The sequence below is a fragment of the Rousettus aegyptiacus genome, unplaced genomic scaffold, assembly GCF_014176215.1.
Source record: "Rousettus aegyptiacus isolate mRouAeg1 unplaced genomic scaffold, mRouAeg1.p scaffold_m13_p_4, whole genome shotgun sequence".
Lineage (NCBI taxonomy): Eukaryota > Metazoa > Chordata > Mammalia > Chiroptera > Pteropodidae > Rousettus > Rousettus aegyptiacus.
The window spans coordinates 26447262-26456193 of NW_023416307.1; the positions used below are offsets into that span (position 1 = coordinate 26447262).

Genomic DNA, 8932 nt, shown 5'->3' on the forward strand with positions numbered 1-8932 from the left:
TGACTTTGAGTTAATCAAAGCAAGATTACCTTGGTTGGGCCTGACCTAATCAGATGAGCCTTTTAAAAAGAGAGCCAAGTATGAGATGTGTTCTCTCACAGGTATGGAAGACAAAAATAAACTGCCGTATTTTTAAAGGAGGGGGCACATGTTTAGAAACTCAACAAGAGTGGTTAAGAGTGGTTCCCAGCTGATAGCTAGAGAGAAAACAGTACCTCAATTCTACAACCATAAGAAAATTAACTCTGCCAACAACAGTGAGTTTGAAAGAGGACCTTGACATTTAGATGAGAATATGGCTCCAGCCACCACCTTTACTTCAGGCTGTAAAACACTGGGCAGATAACTCAGCTAACCCATGCTCAAATTTATGACTCATGAAATGGTAAGATAATAAATGTTTTAAGAAAGGTTGTGACAACTTGTTGTACAACCATGCAAAATGAATACAGTTTCTTTTAAATTTATATAAAAACTGTCAAGGAATGTGTTTCATGGAAGTATAGATGAGTTTTAGTTTCCTTCTGAAAGAAATATTTTGCTATAAACATAGCCTGTTCTGAACCATCTTGCCAAATTGTGTGCGGTCACATGTACATTTCATTAACTGTACTGTCACAATATAAATACAATTTTCCCTCCTCTAAAGACATAATCTTGACAACATTAGAGAACAAATTTTCACTTTTACTATTTAATACTCTTTAGTCCTACACTTCACTTCCCAATTAAATATCTAATCTATTTTTGTTTTCCTAATAAAAAGTAAAAGGTAAAAGGATATCCAGCTTTAACAGAAATAATCACATTTACTTATGGTGAAGACTAAGAAAGCTAGGAAAATTTGAAAAGGTAATGCTAATTAAGTCTTTCTAGAAATCTTGGTTTCTTCTTGCTCCACTGATTTGTCTAACTTCTAGTTCGCGTGATTTACAATGACTGATTATGACTTCATTTATAAGATATTTTTATTTTAATGATACTTCTAAAGAGATCTTCTATAATGGCATAGCTTTAATTTATTTTTAGTCTTTTGGCATGTGCTTTTAATTAGTTCCAGCCAAGAACTAATTTAATGTTTTGTTGGCATTAAGTATGAACATTTGGGGAGAGAGAAGAGGGAAACATTTCTTTCAATTTTTTTAAAGTTGGTATTTATATTCATAACTTCTAACATCAATTCTGAAAAATTTAACTTGCTCTTGTGCCTCTTTATGAATTGTTTATTCTCAAACCTGATTATCGCTTTTCCCAAAAAAGTTAGAGGGTAAGTAAAATTCTAGAGACATGAGTGATTGATGTTTCCACATTCTCATTTCATTTATTCTTTAAGTGGCTTGTATTGCAAATTATTTTAATCTCCAGAAATTACTTTTCCTGTTTTCTCTCATGAAAATGTTTTCTTTTTGACTTTAGTTTCCAGACTTTATTATTATTATTATTATTGCCAACACTGAAATGTCTTATCTATTCTTAACCAATAAACCTCATCTGTATTTTTCTTTATTAATTTAGCTATTCTTTTTTACCTTGATTATGGGATATTGCATGTGTTTTGTCTCAAAAACTAGTATTTAGAGAAACTGAATGTTCCTTCTTATCATTTACAACCCTCAAAAAACACCAGTTTCTTCTGAAAGGAATTTAAATACCAATTATTATAAAATTATTTTGCCTTTTCCATTTTGTGAATACAGTTGAAATTATAAAGTATATATATGCTTCCCATTGTCTTCTTTCACTTAGTGATATGCAATTAAGTTTCCTTTATATATTTCTGAAGCTTGAAAGCTCATTTCTTTTCATTGCTAAATAATATTCCATTGTCTGAATGTGCCATAGTTTATTCATCCAGTCACAGTCTATTTATTCACAGTGGACATCTTGGTTGCTTCTACATTTTGGAAGCTATGAATAAAGCTTCTATAAACATGTATGTGCAGGTGTTGTGTGTATGCATGTGCATGAGTGTGTGCGTGTGTATGTGTGTGTGTGTGTGTGTGTGTGAATATAAACTTTCAACAACTTTAGGTAAATATCAAGGAGTATAATTGCTGGATTGTGTGGTAAGAGTATGTTTAATTCTGTAAGAAATCACCAAACTACCTTCCAAAGTGGCTGCACCATTCTGCATTCCCACCAGCAATGAATGAGAGCACCTGTCATGCCACATCTTCATCAAAGTTTGCTGTCGTCAGTGTTTCAGATTTTGAACATTCTAATAGGTGCGTAGTGGCATCTTATTGTTTTAATTTGCATTTCCCTGATGACATATAATGTGGAGCATTTTTTATATGCTTATTTGCCTTCCATGCATCTTTTTTGGTGAGGTGTCTGTTATGTTAAAGTCTTTGTCCTATTTTAATTGTGTGTGTGTGTGTGTGTGTGTGTTCTTAATGTTGAATTTTAAGGGTTTTTATACATTTTGTATCATAGTCCTTTATCAGATGTGTCTTTTTCAAGTATTTTCCCTCCAGTTTGAATTGTCATTCTATTGATAGTGTCTTTTGCAGAGTAGGAATTTTTAACTTTAATGAAGTTCAGTTTGTCAATTATTTATTTCATGAATTGTGACTTTGGTGTTTTATCTAAAAGTCATTGCCAAGCACTAGTTCATATAGGTTTTCTGGAAAGGCAAAACTATAGAGACAATAAAATCCATGGTTGCCAGGGTTTAGTGGGGAGGGAGGAATGAATAGGCAGAGAGCAGAGGATTTTTAGGGCAGTGAAAATATTCTATAAGATATAATGGTGAATACATGTCATTATACATTTACAATAATGTATAATGTACAGTACCAGGAGTAAAATCTTACATAAGCTATGGACTATGGGTATTAATGATGCATCAATGTAGGTACAACAACTGTAACAAATGTACCATTCTGGTGATGGCTGTTGATAGTGGGAGAGACTAGCTATGTGTGGGAGCAAAGGGAAATCTTGTACTTTCTGCTCAATTTTTCTGTGAAGCTAAAACTGGTCTAAAAATAAAACTTATTAAAAATGATAAAATTATTTGTCACTGACAAGTTTGTACTTTAAACATACATAATATATCATTACAAAAACCTTTTCTGATATATTTATACACATATGTAAATTTATTTTGCTATTAATTTCTATGCTTTTATCATATTTCAAGAGGTTAGATGCTTTTGTCAAGCATTTCCTTCCTTATATATTGAATATATAGTCATATAGCTTAGTTCTTATCTTAATGCTATGCTAAGATCATTTTTTATTAATTTTTCACAGTACTGATAGCTTTAGATACAGCTTTAGCACAATCGCTTATTTAACCATCATATTAAATCTCTCTAAATTCTCAAAAGAGATCATGGCTATGGTTACACAAAAATTTATATAGCATAGAAGTGAATAGAATTGTTGATACACATACAGAGAAACGCCAAAAAAGGTATGCAAGTTTTAAAAAATGGTGGAACTAAATGTTTGTGGTCTAGTTAATGGTATATCCATACATCAATGCCAATTTCTTGGTTTTGATATTATAATATAGTTATACATTACCATTGGGGGAATCTGAGTGAAGAGTACAAGAGCATCTTTACACTGTTTTTGCAAATTTCTGTGAGTCTATAATTAATAAAGAAAAGTTAAATAAATAGTTGAGTCACATAGTACATTCTCAATAATTGGTATGATTATACCAGTTGACAGTTAATCTGTCAGCTACTTAATTGAGAAATTAAAACAAAAAACTTCAACTTCAGCAAGAAATATTTATTCACAGTTTTATTCAATTTAACTATAAATTTTAAATATATGTATATGGGTATAACTTTTCAAAGCCAGAGAAATTGATCTTTTGAGGTGAAAAGAATTATAAAAGTAAATTAATGTTTACAAATAGGACTTCCCATACTACCAAATGGGCCTTTAATTAAAGATAATGCTAGTAAACCAGTCTATAAGCTAATCGATTGATGAGAATACACTAGGAATTTACTCTTTCTTTTGTATTTGTTTAGTAAAAACAGTGCTTTAATTAGCTGACAAGATGAGCCTTATTAATATTTTAAAAGAATATTAACGTATTGATACCTCACTACATAAAGACACCTTCTGGTTCTTAGATTATTGATTTGTGTAGTTGATGGTCGAGTATTAACAAGCCATCTTTTTCTTTAATGTTGAAGTTTTTCCCTAGTTAGAAGTCCTGTTCTCAAGGAGACACATTTATTCTTTCAGGTCATCAGCGTGCTATTTAGTGCATCATTAGTTTAATAGAGAAAGTCTGCTCTAGTGTACCAAATGCTATCCCAGGGGCCAAAAGTTGTTTAATCTAACAAATTTAATGATAGTCTGGAATCTTGAGAAAATCATGTTGGATCCAGAAGTGATTTAGCCAAAATTTGCATTAAAGCTTGCATTGGGAATAAAGCCATGAAGGAGCTCAAAGGAAACCAATCATGGCTTATAGGTCATGGCTCTTGAAAGAGACTAGTAGCCCAATATGGAATAAGAACTTGATGTGGGAGGGTGAGTTAATAAACAATTCTTCAGAGACCCTATGGTATAAGTCTATAGCTAATATTCTTTCAACATATCTCATAGTAAGAAATGGAAAACAAATGTTCAGTTGTGTTTGCTTGAAGCGATATTACTGAGAGCATCTAAATAGTCTTCTTTATTGTCATTTTAAAGATTAAATTCTATTTTATTCCATAGTTGTATGTTTGCCACCTTATCCTTTACCTACTCTCTTTTATTTTACACGTAGGGTCTTCATTATGTCCTCTTATAATTTCTAAAGTTTTAAATTATTAATGTTTCAGTATTAGAATTTGATTTAATATTTGAATCATTCAACAAATATTCATAGAACATCTATTATTTTCCAAACATATTACTTTACAAAGATACACAAAGAAATAGAACATACTGCTTCCCTCAAATAAGCTGTTTCAACTGGAAAGTCCATTATTTGAAAGTATGAGTGTTTATCATATAGTAGCCCCAATGATAAACTTGTTTTGTTATCACCTTAATTAATTCTTACCATATTTTTATGTTACAACTGTTGATGCTTAACTATCAAATTACACCAGGAACAAAGCCATAAATAACATTGTTTCTTGACAATTACAACATTAAGGAGATGGCTTCCTGTGGGAAACCATGAAGTATCTTGAAGTATCTTGATCTGGTCTTCTATAAGGTGATTTTGGGAAAGAATTGAAGAACCGAAGGTTACTCTGGATTGGTAATTGTCAAGAAGAAGAGGTGATTCTATGATTGGATACCTTAAGGAACCTGGTTGAGGAAGCCAGAAAAATGAAAGAAGACTAAAATTCCAAGTGGTTAAGAAGCAGAAGTAACTCAAGTTATCCAGGAAAGATATGTTTGGTAATTTTTATTGTTTGCATAGCACTCTTGTTTTAAATCTGTTCTCAGGCATTATTAAGGAGTATTTTGGTACTGGACTCCCTTCATCACTGTCATAAAGCGACTTTTTCTGAACTTAGTGATCTGTAAGATTGTTCATTAAAAGTTTACCAAGACCCAGCTGTTCCTGCCACACAAGCTCCTGGCTGTCAGAACTGCTTTTTTCATTCTCAATGTGCTATTACTTTGGTAATAGTTTTAAGTAATGAGACTGAGGCTTGAAGACCCTGGAGTATTTTGCACTACCAAAATATCTATGGGCAACACAAACAAACAATGCCATATCAAAAGGATACAGGCACCAACATGAAAGAGCTGCCATTGGTTTAAGCAGGGAGAATTTGAGTAAATAAGTAAATAAAATAATTAATTAATAACTATAGCATTGGTTTATAATCCAAAGAATAAAATAAATGCCTATGAGTCTATATGATATAAATAAATGATTGGACAAATAAATAAAAAAGTGAGGGACAATCTTTCTTACAGAATAAGTCTAATAATAAAGGTAGAGGAATGAGGTAAATGGTAAACAACTACTATGTCAACACATTTTGCTGCCAGTAAAATTATATTTGTGAATGCTAAAATTCATGTACAAAAATTTAAGGAGCAAGATATTTATAGAACATCAAAGTATCTCCTTCCAAATCTGCATTAATTACTATAACAGATTTAACATACATCTCAAATTCCTTGATGCTCCTTTGAAGAGGTAGAGCTTAATTACCCTGTCCTTGAGTATAGGCTGGTTTAGTGACTTGCTTTTAATGAATGGAGTTTGGCGTGGGAAATTTTAAAATTTTACATTGGAGAATCTTGATAACACCTTAATCAAAAGATCAAAATTTTCATCACCAATAAGAAGTCAGATTGATATCACATACTCCCTGATATATGAGAAAGTTATTCTTCCCTAAAGTTTATAATTCTAGTCTAATAAGAAAACATTCTATAAATCTAAAATAAGGCACGTTCTACTACACATTTGACCACTATTCGATGCATAATTAAATGGTAAACTATTTTTAAAGGTCAATCTATTTGTTCTTGTCTCAAGTAATTTTTGAGTGGATTGATATGTCATAATCCATTTAGTGAAACAAAGGTGTCAGAGTTCATTAGACTCACAATTTTTACAAAGCAGTTGGGAACCTGACTAACCATCACAAGAGGCATATTAAAGTGTTCATCCCAAATTCATGTGGCACTATTTTGAAAGGAAAATCTAGCAAAGTATCCATATTATACATCTAATTTTATTTCCGATGATATTCTTTGATCCTCCAGGAAACTGGTTAACCCCTTTATTTGGCTAAGCCGTAATTCCAGCAATGCCTTCTTCAGGCAAATGGCCAAAAGGATATTTTTCACTTGCTGCATGGTAATCAATTCTCAAAGTATTTTTGGTTTATTATATACATTGTCACATCTATCAACTAGAGAAATGCTACAAAATTGGGACCCTAAGATATTTTTAAATAAGAACTTAAGTTGAAGATTCTGAGTGAGAAGCTGTTACTCTAAAAGTGATGTGTGCATGACAACACACTCTGCTAACCAGTGGTGATGGTGCTATCTTTAGCTTTGTTTTGTTTTTAGTAAGCCCCTAGAGATGAGTTTTCATAATTCTAGAAGGCTTTGATTATCTTCCAGTACTGGCTAAAAAGGTAGAGGAACCTATCACCTTTTTGCCTTTCCTGCCAAAATGAGAGTATAAAAATGGAATATTGAGTTTTACTGACAAAGTGAAAGATTAATGTTGGAAGGAACATCGATATTCATAACTAAAAACTTCACATATTCATAGAGTCACCAGTAAATTTAATTGTGAGGGAAATGACTATGATGATTACTTTGGTGCTCTGGGAGGAGGGCCATTGGGTAGCGTTGCAGAGGTTAGAATGCAAAATCAGAGTGCACCTAAGCTAGCCCTGCCCGGAATACTTGGGATTGGGAAGGAAAACCAAAGAAGGGAGATGATGTCCTGTGTGATTACTCTCAGGGGGAAGGCAGTATTCTTTTATCTCCTTCAACTAGGAGCAGATATTGGAATAGTGGAAGCTGTCATCTAAACCAGGAATGCAGCAAAGAGGTGGGAATATAATTTTCCTTTAGTATCACAATAGGGATCAATAGAAGCCTAGGAATTTGCAGGGTATTACAAGACTGGGCAGAAAAAAAATAACCCATCTCTTCAGAGACCTACCAGACATTCAGGTAAAATAGGCACATAAGATTATTATAATATATTATCTGATGTGACATAGCTAGGTAAGGAGTATTATGGGAGACTAGAGAAAACATGTATTACCTGACATGTTGAGGAAGTGTTGGCAGATGGATTAAAGAAAGACTCTGGATCAATGGCCAGAGGAAGAGGGCAGTGTGTGCACAGATACAGGCCTGCAACAGCACACTCTGTGTATAGAGAATTCTGAGCTATTCTATTCAGCAGGACTGTGAACTAAGTTTTAAGTTTAAGAATTAAATTTATGAATTAAATTTAAGACTGAGAGCAGCAGACAATGATATTGGCGAGATAGGCTGTTTTTGATCAGTGGAGATGTCCTTCATCATCTAATTTGAATACATGCTCTGTATTCAATATCATATTATCGTATAAAACTGATTCATAATTTACTTCAACTCAAAACATAACTAATTCTTGTTCTATTTCTTGAGGTCTGATATCTCTAGTAGAGAAAGTAAGGAGTGTACTTATGATTACTTGATCTTATAGCTGTATTTTTTATGTCATCTTCAGCATGCTTCACGTAGATGTCAAGAATTAAAGTATTAAATAACTGCTGATTTCTTAAAATAAACCTGAAACTAGTTCTAAAACCCAAGTCTGCTCACTCAAACTAATCTTTTCTTTCCTTTTTTTTTTTTTTTTTTTTTTTAGGCAAGGAAACTCTTGGTTGACATCAAAGATTGCAAGGACCTTGTCAGTTTACAATCCCTAATTTTTTATTTTTATGCCTACAGCACCTGGTCTTCCTAGGTGGCCTCCCATCCAAGTACTAACCAGGCCAGATCCTGCTTAGCTTCCTAGATCAGATGGGATTGGGCTTGTTCAGGGTAGCATAGCCATAGACCAACCAACTAATATCGTATTATTAAGCCAACACAATTTATGGCAGTGGACTGCTTCCTGAAAATCCATTGTCAGTGATATGTTTAAAAATCTGGATGCTTGTGGAAATCTGACACAGTTGAGTGCCAAATATGCCAACTTTTCAGTGTGTAAAATGTATTGGAATGTTATGTCAGCTGATTGCTTCTCTGGAAAAAGATTGAAAAACTAAGTGTTAAGGAATATAAAAAGGAGTGTTTATAACACCATTACATATTTGACATGTTCACTGTTATTCTTTTTATCCTACAAATTTCATAGTTTCTAAGAAGTAGAGAAATGTGAAAAGAATAATCTTTGAAGAATTCAAAGTAATAAATATGCATGAGCAGTTCTCCAATTATTGTGAAAATTGCTTTTGTAATTAATTTCAGATTTTGT

At 32.7% G+C, this 8932-nt stretch overlaps 1 pseudogene; it reads right to left on the reverse strand.

The window, feature by feature from the left end:
• Nucleotides 1-8394: 8394 nt before the first annotated feature.
• Nucleotides 8395-8513, reverse strand: LOC118602507 (annotated as a pseudogene).
• Between the last annotated feature and the right edge of the window lie 419 nt (nt 8514-8932).